Source organism: Papio anubis, chromosome 2 (genome assembly GCF_008728515.1).
Source record: "Papio anubis isolate 15944 chromosome 2, Panubis1.0, whole genome shotgun sequence".
NCBI classification, from domain to species: Eukaryota; Metazoa; Chordata; class Mammalia; order Primates; family Cercopithecidae; genus Papio; species Papio anubis.
In genome coordinates, this window is record NC_044977.1 from 105,112,208 (window position 1) to 105,124,984 (window position 12,777).

The following is a 12,777-nucleotide window of genomic DNA, read 5'->3' on the forward strand; positions in this document are numbered from 1 at the left end:
ACCCGAGGTTTTTTGTTTTGTTTTGTTCTTTTTTTTTTTTTCTTTATTTTGAGACTGAGTCTCGCTCTATTGCCCAGGCTAGAGTGGAGCGGCGCCATCTTGGCTCACTGCAACTTCCGCCTCCCAGTTTCAAGGGTTTCTTGTGCCTCAGCCACCCAAGTAGCCGGGACTACAGGCGCCCGCCACTACGCCCAGCTAATTTTGTATTTTTAGTAGAGACGGGGTTTCACCATGTTGGCCAGGCTGGTCTCGAACTCCTGATCTCAAGTGATCCGCTCGCCTCAGCCTCCCAAAGTGCTGGGAATACGGGTGTGAGCCACTGCTCCCGGCCGATCTTTTCTTTTTTTCTTTTACTTTCGCCAACGTATCCCTTCCTGTAACAGAGGAAACTTTAAGAGGTTAAATGCCAAGGAGCAGACTCTGGGTGTTGGGAAAAGCTTTTCTGACACCCTTCTGGGGCAGTGGAGGTGTCCCATGCTGTTATGCACACAATACCTACCCCAGCTTTAACTTTCCCACAGTGTGTGGAAACAGTGACTCTGTGATGCCATTTGCTAGCTGTTATTACATTATAAGGCTACTGTGCAGAAATAGGCATTTAAAGATAATTGGTTCACTTTTAGCAAAAAAAAAAAAAAATCTAAAAATACGAGGTAGGAAAAGGCAAGGAGTTGGATTGAGTAACCAACCCTAAAATACATTTTATTGCTTTATTGAAATTAAGTTCTCAGAATTGCTCAGATCAATATTGTCCTATTTTTGTTCTGTTCACTAGTATACCCCAACACCTAACATAAGTGCTTAGCCTATAATGAGTCCTTAGTAAACATTTATTGAATGAATTTGGAAAAGCTTTTAGTTTAATCTTAGAGACCATCCCATTCTCCAGAATGAGGTGAAATGTCTATTAACCTCTAGTCAAAACATTTGGGTAGAGGTGGTTTGGATTGTTCATTCCACCTGACCCTCAGCTAGGTAAGATGGTGCTCTCTCGTGTGAGATGGGAGATACTGTTTGATTTACATGGCAAGAGGAAGGGGTTCCTCTTTGAGGGAGGAGCAAGTGATTTGGCCAACCCTCTCCTGTCTTTCCTGCTCTCTTGGGAGTTAGGGCTATATTACAGATGAATTTAATTTTCCTTCATCACCATAACTATAATGAATAAGATCAACATCTGTTATAACTGGTGGGAATACTTTCTTCTTTTCAGAAGTAAACTGCTGTCACTTTATCACTCATACACTGGAAATGAAAGAAATTGGCTGTTTGAAGACCAGTGTCTTTAGTAAGCACATGTTCCTCTTACAGTCGAAAGACAGAATGTGGGATGGAGTGGGCCAGGAGAAAGAAGCCAGCGTCCAGCAGCAAACACCCCTGGGGAGCTTGCTGATTGCTGCACACATGCTGTGCTCCAGACACTGTTTGGGCTGAAGAGGAAGGAGAAAAAAAAGACACAGGTAGTAGGGGAGGAAAGAAAGGGACAGATTCAAGTGCTGTTTGGAGAACTAAACAGAACAGTTTTTTGGAAACTAATTGACAAGATGCTGAAAGGATGGCACAGTTGGTGATTGGGCATGTGACCCTCTTGGCCTTTACAAAGATGGTTTTGTATTTACCATGTGCCACACAAGGCAAACATTTATATACTTAGATTATAGCTTTTGTTGTATCATGTTTGTACATGTTATTTATCTGAGCTCAAATGATTATGTGTAAATATTTGTTTTTACCCTAGTTAGTCTTAATTACAGATAATGAGTTGAGGACCATGTAAGGGTGACTAATCACTTCTCTAGAAACCCAATTTGATTTTGTTAACTGAAACTTTCATCACAGCAGAATTAAAACATTGAAGAAAATGCTTGTGGTTTTTACTCTGTTTAGGTCTTGAAAAACTGAAAGCAGGCATGCAGATTTTTGGCTCAGTAAAAACTCAGCCTTACGTCCCAAAGTCTCACCTTCCTGAATCCAAATGCATGTTTGTACTCAAGCACACATGAATGTTCTTGCTCTTCTGAGGACTTTGTCTAGCTGTCTGGGATTCACTCCGCCCTTCCCTGTAGAGCAATCCATGCTTTGAGGAAGGTTCTCAAACTTGATCTGGTCCCATGAGGCTCGGCACCGCCCTGGTTGGGGGCCAGGGATAAGCAGGTGTTTCTTGTGTCACTGTTCCACCCTCAGGCCCTTCCATGTATGTGCTGCACCCCACTGTGTGCCAGGGGAGCCTGACCATCAACCAGAAGTCGGCTAATCCGTGAAGGAGTTTACAGTTAATACCTTTATCACCTCTCTAAAGAGCATTTATATTTAAGTAAATCCTTTTGAGAAGCAAAGAGTGAGCTACCACAGTGAAGTTTCCAAAATAACCCTTCCTGGAGATGTTTTCGGTCAGCAACTCTATGGTGCGGTTGATGCTGAGAAGGAAAAGCTGGACATCATTCCCAAGGCATGTTTTCTTAATGTTTGTCAGTGGAGGGGGACATCTTGACCAAAACTCATTGAACTAAAATACATGCCTGAAATGTAAATTTTGTTTTTGGTGAATTAATAATTCCAGTGACATTTGAAGAGCAAAACTTTAAATGTATAAAGACCACAAGTCAAAAATATCACTCCCTAATGGTGACCCCTAACTGTGAGACTCAGACAAGGGACTCATCAGCTCCTCAGTGCATTTCTCTGAAAAATGGGAATAACAACACCTAATTCAAATGGGTAAGGCTTAAATAAGATGCTTTAGCGTCCAGGAATGTCAGTAGTAACGGTGATTTGGGAAAACCTTCATGCTAAACACGCTGTGAAGAATGTTTTGGGTTTACCTCGGAAATGTTTAATTAGACGTCATCAAATAAATAGAGACTGAGAAATGGGGAAAAGATAGTGTTCAGTGAAGCCCATGGAGAAGTTCTAGTAAAACTTGAGCTAAAACTACATTTCTTTCTCTACATTGCACAGAATGAGTTGAAGAGAGGGATGGTGGAAGGGAGAGTTGGTATTATCATAGGGAATTGTACACAAACCTTGATAAGGATAATCACAATTTTTTTGTGTTAGGGTTTTTGTTTTTGTTTGATTTCCGAATGAGGTCTTTGACCCCCTCCTCCCAAAAAGCTATCATCTTTCTTGGAATAATTATATGGATTTTTAGTCTTCCTTCAGTTCACATAGTCGTGCTATTCACCACTATTCCAGTAAAGTAGCCCCTTGGGTGGCTCACGCCTGTAATCCCAGCGCTTTGGGAGGCCAAGGCCGGTGGATCACGAGGTCAGGAGTTCAAGACCATCCTGGCCAACATGGTGAAACCCCGTCTCTACTAAAAATACAAAAATTAGCCGGGCATGGTGTTGGGCGTCTGTAATCCCAGCTACTCAGGAGGCTGGGGCAGGAGAATAGCTTGAACCTGGGACGCAGAAGTTGTGGTGAGCTGAGATTGTGTCACTGCACTCCAGCCTGGGTGACAGAGTGAGACTCCGTCTCAAAAAAAACCCCTTCATTAAACGTTGAATATAAATTTTTAAAAGCAGAATTTTAGATAGTGAGGTCCTTTTTTTTTTTTTTTTCCTGGAGACGGAGTTCCGCTCTTGTTGCCCAAGCTGTAGTGCAGTGGCATGATCTTGGCTCACCGCAGCCTCCACCTACCGGGTTCAAGCGATTTTCCTGCCTCAGCCTCCTGAGTAGCTGGGATTACAGGCACGTGCCACCACGTTTGACTAAGTGATGTCCTTTTTAAAGAGCTAAAATATTCACTCTCAACTGGGCACAGTGGCTTATACCTGTAATCCCAGCACTTTGGGAGACTGAGGCAGGTGGATCGCTTGAGCCCCGGAGTTTGAGACCAGCCTAGGCAACATGGAGAAACCCTGTCTCTAATAAAAATACAAAAATTTAGCCAGGAGTGGTGGTGTGCTCCTGTCATCCCAGCTACTTGGGAGGCTGAGGTGGAAGAATCACTAGAGCCCAGGACACTGAGGCTGCAGTGAGCCAAGATCACACCATTGCACTCCAGCCTGGGTGACTGGAGTGAGACCTTGTCTCAAAAAAAAAAAAAAAAAGGAATCTCTGAGAAATCTGGTGATCTATTTCACTACAACAGTGCGTGATGGTTTCAATCTATAAGCAAGCATGCTAATTTCCTTTTAATGGGAAATGGTTTTAACCTTCCTGTTACAATTCTGTCCAAAAGATTTATAGAATCCTGAAGGTGGAATGAAACATAATGGTCATTTCATGCAAGTTCTCCTCTGACCCAATAGAGGAATTCCTTCACCATCTTGTCCAAGAGTAACCATCCAACCAGTCTTCTCATAGACAGCTAAACATCATGTAATGATCCATTGACTCGTTGATTTTTCTCCTTCCACTTGTGTTTTTTTTTTTTTTTTTTGCTAGAGAGATATGGTCTTACTCAGTACTTGGTTGCCCAGCCTTGAGTGCAGTGGCACAGTCACAGCTTTCAGCAGCCTTGACATCCCAGGCTCAAGTGATCCTCACACCTCAGCCTCCCAAGTAGCTAGGACTACAGGCATGTGCCACCACGCCTGGCTAATAATTAAAAAAGGAATAGTATTATGGAATTATCCACCATCTCTTTTTGTAGGGATGAGGTCTTGCCATGTTGCCCAGGATGGTGCCAAACTCCTGGTCTCAAGCCATCCTCCTACCTTGGCTTCCCAAAATGCTGGGATTACAAGTGTGAGCCACCACGGCCGGCTCCGCTCCTTTCAACAGGAAACAATGAAGAATCTTTGATGGTTTCCTCAAAAGAGGAATCTAGAATTGTGTTAGGTCTTTTTGTGAGCTAGTAGGCTCTGAGAGGGCTGTGGAGAGAGAAATGAATTACAGTCTCAGACTGTTGCTTTTTGCTGTGGTCTAAAAGTTTGTGTCCCCCCACCCCCGCGAATTCTTATGTTGAAATCCTTACTCCCAAGGTGGTGGTATTAAGGGCCTTGCAGAGTTGATTAGATCATAAGGTGGAACCCTCATGAAGGGGATTAGTACCTCTATAAAATAGACCCCAGAGAGATATCTAGTCCTTCCTCCATCCAGAGACACAGCTAGACAGTGCCTTCTATGAGGAACAGGCCCTAAGCAGACAGCAAATCTGCTGGTACCTTGATCTTGGACTTCCCAGCCTCCAGAACTGTGAGAAATAAATTTCTGTTTATAACCTCAGTCTATGGAGTTTTGTTATAGTAGCCCAAGTGGACCAAGACACATCATATTAAGTGATTTTTTTTTCCTGTTTCATTCAAGCAATGAACTTTCATGAGTTTCTGTCTCTGAATGCCCAGGAAGCATGAGTTGTGAGGGCTGTTCTGGAGCTTATGGTTTTGTGAACATGAGTTTATAGAGCAAGGAAAATTACTGGGTTCATAACTGCAGTTCTCCTGGCTCAAACCCCTTTGTAGGGCTGGGCACGGTGGCTTACGCCTGTAATCCCAGCACTTTGGGAGGCTGAGGCGGGCGGATCACGAGGTCAGGAGATCGAGACCATCCTGGCCAACATGGTGAAACCCCGTCTCTACTAAAAATACAAAAATTAGTCTGGTGTGGTGGTACCCACCTGTAGTCCCAGCTGCTCAGGAGGCTGAGGCAGGAGAATCGCTTAAACCCGGGAGAGGGAGGTTGCAGTGAGCCAAGATCGCACCACTGCACTCCAGCCTGGGCAACAGAGCAAGACTCTGTCTTGGGGGGGGAGAAAACAAAAAACAACCCTTTGCAGCAGGTCACCACAGTATTTGATTTAATCCTTTTATGATTTGACTCACAACACTACTAATATTCACAAGGATTTACATTTATCATTTGTTTTTTCTCTCAAAAAAAACCCAAACTGATTTTTGTTCATTTTCAACAGTTTATTTGTGTTGAACACATTTAGTTTCTAATACATTTGTTTTATTTTGGATTTCATAGAGACAATTGTTCTTAGTCATGTTGCAACAAAGAAAGTGACTAAACAATTTTGTTTTCATTGACTCTCAAGTCAGTCTCTGTGATCCTCCTGTGTGGTATCTGGGTTTGAGAGAAAGCGAGAGAGAACTTTAAAAGACAGTTGGACTGGGTGTGGTGGCTCATGCCCGTAATCCCAGCACTTTGGGAGGCCAAGGTGGGTGAATTGCTTGAGCCCAGGAATTCAAAACCAGCCTGGGCAATATGATGAAACCCCATCTCTACAAAAATTACAAAAAATAGCTGGGCATGGTGGCTTGGGCCTGTAGTCCCAGCTGCTCAGGAAGCTGAGTTGGGAGGGTCACTTGAGCCTGGGAGGTCAAGGCTGCGGTAAGCTGAGATCACGCCAGTGTACTCCAGCATGGGTGACAGAGCAAGACCCTGTCTCAAAAAAAAAAAAAAAAAAAAAAAAGAAGAGACAGTTGGGTAGAGGATTGGACTTGGCTATCACTGGTGATTTATTTGCTTCCTTGAGCAGCTCTAGGTCCTAGTTCAATTTAGCACAGGATGTCCCTTGTACAGAATGACCAGAAGTTTTTAGGGGAACTTTCAGACTAATGAGGAATAGGAAACACACACTAATGAGCGCATGCAATAGACTGGAATCTGACTGCAGCACTGAAGGGGAGGAGGGCTGGGAGCACTGGTGGTTTCTGTCCCGGCTGGGGGTTGGTTAGCATACCTGCCTCTCTTTACAGGTAATGCATGTAAGGAAATTCCTTTTATCATCTGATGGAGCTCAGAAATGCTGTGGAAACAGCTGGGACCTACTTGGGTAGAATCCCCTTTTGAGACCCAAAGGACACTCTCACAAGGCCCTCTGTTGCCTCTCTTGCCTAAAAGTTACCTGGGAATCATCCAGTTCTTAGTTGGCCTAATTCTCCAATGGAAGCTGGAATCCTACAAGCTGGGTTCCCACAATTCATATTAATTTGTTCTCTAGTCAGACCCACAGCATAGCCAAGGCTTGGGTTAGAGTTCTCAAGGTAGCTGATAGACTTGTGGCTAGTTGACCATATGCCTGAAAACTATGGCATTATCCTCCTCACACCAAAGCAGGTGTTTTACGTTTTGTTTTGTTTTTTTAAGACAGTTTCTCTCTTGTCCCCCAGGCTAGAGTGCAGTGGCTCAATCTCAGCTCAGTGCAACCTCCGTCTCCTAGGTTCGAGTGATTCTCCTGCCTCAGCCCCCTGAGTAGCTGGGACAACAGGTGCACACCACCATGCCCGGCTAATTTTTGTGTTTTTGATAGAGATAGGGTCACCATGTTGGTCAGGCTGGTCTTGAACTCCTGACCTCAAGTGATCCATCTGCCTCAGCCTCCCAACTTTTTTTGTTGTTGTTGTTTAATAATACAGATGAAATGGTTCTTCAGTTTCATGAGGTTCCTCAATAATTAAATATGATTTTATTTCCCTGGCTGATTGCCTACTTACTTTAAGAAACAAATTCCACCATGACTAAATAATTTCTGCCAGGCCCTTGAAATTCATAACAGTGGACATCTAGCTTATCTGAAATTCACTCAGTTGGAACCTTCTGTTACCTCTGGGCATCTACAGCACAAATATAACATATTATAAATATAACATGTTATAAAATATACGCTGAGGCATTTATATGTTGAAAGTCCTTGGAACCCATCAACTGTAAATTAGTTAGATGAGCTGGGATTACATATATTTTATTCTGTAGTTCTTTACAGTTTGATAGTCCACACATGTGAGCTATAATCACCAATTGACCAGAGTCTAGAATCGGTAAAGGTAGCCAGTTCCCCAGCAAAGCAGGATGGCTCCAGGGCTGCATTACTCGTTTCCTGGTAGGTGGCCCTTTCCCACACACTTGGTTTACTTGAATTTGAGAGTGGGAAGTTCTGAGTTCCTGAATCCGAAAGCCACAGGGAGAGAACCTGTATATTTGTATTAAAGAGCACCCTTTGCTTAACTTCAGGTCTTATTCTGCTTCCAGTTAAAATGAAGGTGAAATAAAGACATGTTCCCACTGCTCTTTTTACTTCTGTTTGAAGGTGAGCTGAGGGAGTTGAAGGCTCATTCCGGCACACTTGTGAACTGAAGGTGGAAGGACTTGGTGTGGCAGGAGTGTTTAAAGATAGAGATGGGGAGGAGGCAGCAGCAGGGAGTCAAGGAAGGCAGGAGTAGTCCTCTCCATGTGTGGGAAAGTGACTGGCAGCCAGGTGAGGAGTGGATGGGACAGGAGGAGGTGCAGGCCAAAGACGGAGGGACCAGCTGGGAGATGGCAGTAATAGTTCTGTGGCTCTGTGGCAGTGAGGGTGAGAAATGCCTTTTATCTGTAATTAGAGAAACTTGGTTTCATTTTTAACATATTGGAACTGTGAAATTATTATTTTAAGGGACAAAGAATTATTTTCCTATTACCAATCACTTTCCTAAGTTACTGTGTGTTTGGCTTTTTTAAAGCAGGGCACAGTTTCAGGGAGAAAGATCCATATTCCCATTTGAGACTGAGCCAAATACTTTCCTTTCTTGTCTAAAGGAAGGAGGGAAACAAACACCTCCTTCCCTCTCTTGATGACTACCTGGCAAAGAAAAAAATAGACAATTTGTTTTCCTGGGTGGGGTCTGGAGGGTCTTCATCATGAACAGACCACAGCCAGCAGCAGAAGTGCTCTTCTCAGCCCCTGTGTATGAGACCTCGTGCTAGACAGTGGAATAGTAAACGAGGAACCTGTCCTTGATGAAATCACTGAGGGGCTTGAGGAGGCACAGCACTAGCAGATGAGTAATAATGGCAAAGAGTGAGCTGCCAGAAAAGCTGAAAAGTGCAGAGGAAACAGTTCTTTCTGGAGACATTCTGGAAAGCTCAGCAGGGATTATGTGTGAGCTGCGTTTTGAAGGACATGCCGAAGTCCCTCCTGGGGAAGAAGAGGACAGGCCTTCTGGGTACCCTGATGAGAAGGCATGCTGTCCAGATGATGCCGCAGGAGTCAGCAGATCTCAGAGATCCTAATTGCTCATGACCCTGAAAGATAATCCCTCAGGATAGTCTCCCAAATGACCAACTGAACTCCAGGTTAGTTGGTTCTACCATAGTGATCTCCATTTCTCTTTTTAGTTCTCAGTTCCTTTTCTTCCTTTCCATCTGGTCTGAGATTAGAAGTACGACAGTCTAGCTTTTTAGAGATTATTCCTCCCAGTGTCTGGCTTAACGAAGCAGGACATTCCCAGTTAGTGAACTGATGTCTTGACTTGAATTATTACAGGGAAATACCATTGTTTTAGATGCATTCAGTTAGTATTTGGGGTAATCAGCATAGGGCAGAATTTTCCTACTTTTGCACTACGAATGGAGTGTTTGCCACATACATTAATAGTTCTGCGACAGTGAGGATGAGAAACAACTTTCACTTGTATTAGATTTCAAGAATACCTAGTGTAATTATGGAGAAAATGAGGCTTGTTTTTTTTTTTCTTCTTTTTTTTTTTTACTTAGCAGATTCCAGGATACTTTTAAAAAAAATAAATCTTGTATATTAAGGCAACCCTAATAGATGTTTTCATTGTTCGTGTTTTAAAGCCTGTAGGATAAGATGTGAATATATTCTCAATTAAAAAAAATAAATAAGGGTAGGCATGGTGGCTCATGCCTTTAATCTTAGCACTTTGGGAGGCCAAAGTGAGAGGATCACTGGAGCCCAGGAGTTCAAGACCAGCAGACAACGTATCAAGACTCCATCTCTGTTAAAAGTTTAATAATTTTAAAAAATATAAATTAAAAAATTAGTAGCTAAAATAACAGTATCCTTTTACCAACTAAATCTGCTTGGTGCAACCTTTTTCTGTGCATTTACACACATACACATTGAATAACAGGTAGTTTGGTTTTGTGCTTTTTGAAAGCATGATCAACTTAGTCTGTAATTACCTCTTTTCTTGTAACAGCATGCCTTGGAGACTTTTCTATGACAGTGCATGCTTGTCAACTTCATTTTTAAGAGCTGCATGATATTCTATATTAGGCTGTATTATGATGTATGTATTCATTTCTCAGTGAATATTTAGATTGTATGCAATCTTGGTTACAAATAAGGTTACAGTAGCTGTCTTTGTTCACATCTCTTTGTGCTCATTCATGAGTTTCTTCCAATAGAATATCTACCAGTAAATTGTTGGTTAGCAGTTGGAGTCAATGTTTTTATTTGGAAATAACAAAAATATTTTTCTTTAGAAATATTTTATTTTCTTGAAAATTCTGATGCCTTTTCTATACACTGTTAGACTTGGTGACATCTTCCATAGAGAATTTCTATGTAGCCACTGTATGGGATGGTGCTGGCTGTTTTATTCTGAACTATTGCCAAAGCCCATGTTGGGAATTAGCCTTCACAACATAGAGGTAGAAATTAGTTCTTGGTTCTTTTTCCATCCTGATGCACAATTAGTGATTCTGTCTAGTCATTAAAGCAGCCCTAGTAAAGCATGAATACATTCACATTTTAAAAAATAGACAAGACTGAAGTAGTGTATGGGAGCTAGAGCAGGGGGGTTGCCCCCATGACATTCCATAAAAAGGAGCTGAGAAAACGAGCCCCTCATTTAATTCATTATTTCCCCATTTATTTCTTCCATCTCTGTACCTCTCTCTGTGTGTCTCTCCTTTTCTCTCTCTGCTTGAATCTAACATTTCTCTCTGAGGCTGGGCGCGGTGGCTCAAGCCTGTAATCCCAGCACTTTGGGAGGCCGAGGCGGGCGGATCACGAGGTCAGGATATCGAGACCATCCTGGCTAACACGGTGAAACCCCGTCTCTATTAAAAATACAAAAAAAAGCCGGGCGCGGTGGCTCAAGCCTGTAATCCCAGCACTTTGGGAGGCCGAGACGGGCGGATCACAAGGTCAGGAGATCGAGACCATCCTGGCTAACACGGTGAAACCCCGTCTCTATTAAGAAATACAAAAAAAAAAAAGCCGGGCGTGGTGGCGGGCACTTGTAGTCCCAGCTACTCGGGAGGCTGAGGCAGGAGAATGGCGTCAACCCGGGAGGCGGAGCTTGCAGTGAGCTGAGATTGCGCGGCTGCACTCCAGCCTGGGTGATAGAGCCAGACTCCGTCTCAACAACAACAACAACAACAACATTTCTCTCTGGGGCTATTGCCCAGATTAAAGCCCTGGAGAAACACGTGACTGTGTATAACCACTGTTTAGTATCTCTGACCCCACAAGGTGGTACACCACATCCCTTTTCTGGCAACCCCCACAAAATGGTATTTATAGGATTTCAGTGTCAAGCTCCTCTATTAAAACAACCTCTCTAAAATTTAAATGCTTTATTTCCAGGATCCAGCATTTTCTCAAAGGGGGAAAAAACTTACATAATTTAAACTGTTCTTTTTCTGTCTGATTTTAATGCTTAAGTGAAAACAAGAAACAATCTAAGTCATTCAAAGCTTTCAGACCAGCGGGATGTCTTGGGGAAAGCCTCTGAATGAAAAGGCCCAAATGTCCATTAGTAGGGGATGGATTAAATATACTCCAGGATACCTACGTAGTTATGAAATAGAATGAGGAAGCTCTCTACCTCCACCTTGAGAAAGATGTTAAGAATAGGACTGTTAGGTGAAAAAAGCAAGATGCAGAGAATGTGTAGAATATGCAGATATTTCTGTAAGAAAACGGTGAAAATATGAATATATATTCACATTTGCTATTATTTGCATAAAGAATCTGAAAGATACGCAAATAACGTGTAAAAAGTATTTCTGGTGAAAGAAGGGGGTGGTGAGACTTTTCACAGTATAACTTTTTATAGTGTTTTAACTTTTGAATTAGGACTGTATTCTGTATTACCTATTCAGAAATATATATATATATATATATATTTTTTTTTTTTTGAGACGGAGTCTCGCTCTGCCGCCCAGGCTGGAGTACAGTGGCCGGATCTCAGCTCACTGCAAGCTCCGCCTCCCGGGTTTACGCCATTCTCCTGCCTCAGCCTCCCGAGTAGCTAGGACTACAGGCGCCCGCCACCTTGCCCGGCTAGTTTTGTTTTGTATTTTTAGTGGAGGCGGGGTTTCACCGTGTTAGCCAGGATGGTCTCGATCTCCTGACCTCGTGATCTGCCCGTCTTGGCCTCCCAAAGTGCTGGGATTACAGGCTTGAGCCACCGCGCCCGGCCATAAAAATATTTTTAAATGACATTTTGCATTGTTAGATAAGGGGGCAGCTAAACCTGATCTTGTTGAAGCCCACTATATATGACCTCACCTGTCCTGTTTGAGCCTAGGTACACTTTGGGGTAGGGTCAGTTGCAGGCCAATGTATTTTGAGGAAGAAGGGGATAATTCTATAAATAGAATCTGTATGATGACTTACATTCTAACTACTTTGGTAGAAAATTGAAAAGATGAATCTGTATTTAAATTATTGATTTTTTTTTTAAAGCTTCTTGGGATTTCTTCCCCCCCACCACCCCTCAAAGTAATTGAAAACCTTAAAACATGCTCATGAGGCCAGCGCGGTGGCTCAAGCCTATAATCCCAGCACTTTCAGAGGCTAAGGCAGGCAGATCACTTGAGGTCAGGAGTTCGAGACCAGCCTGGCCAACATGGTGAAACCCCGTCTCTACTAAAAATACAAAATTAGCTGAGCGTGGTGGTGCATGCCTGTAATCCCAGCTACTTGGGAGACTGAGGCAGGAGAATCGCTTAAGCCTGGGAGACAGAGGTTGCAGTGAGCCGAGATCGCGCCACTGCATTCCAGCCTCGATGACAGAGTGAGACCCCGTCTAAAAAAAAAAAAAAGCCCACAAAAATCAGGTGTGGTGGTGGGCACCTGTAATCCCAGCT

General features: G+C 43.1%; 1 protein-coding gene across 2 annotated transcripts in view; it reads left to right on the forward strand.

The window, feature by feature from the left end:
* Positions 1 to 12,777, forward strand: part of IGF2BP2 (insulin like growth factor 2 mRNA binding protein 2) — a 196,584-nt gene that overhangs the window by 128,548 nt on the left and 55,259 nt on the right. The gene's annotated exons all lie outside the window — the stretch shown is intronic.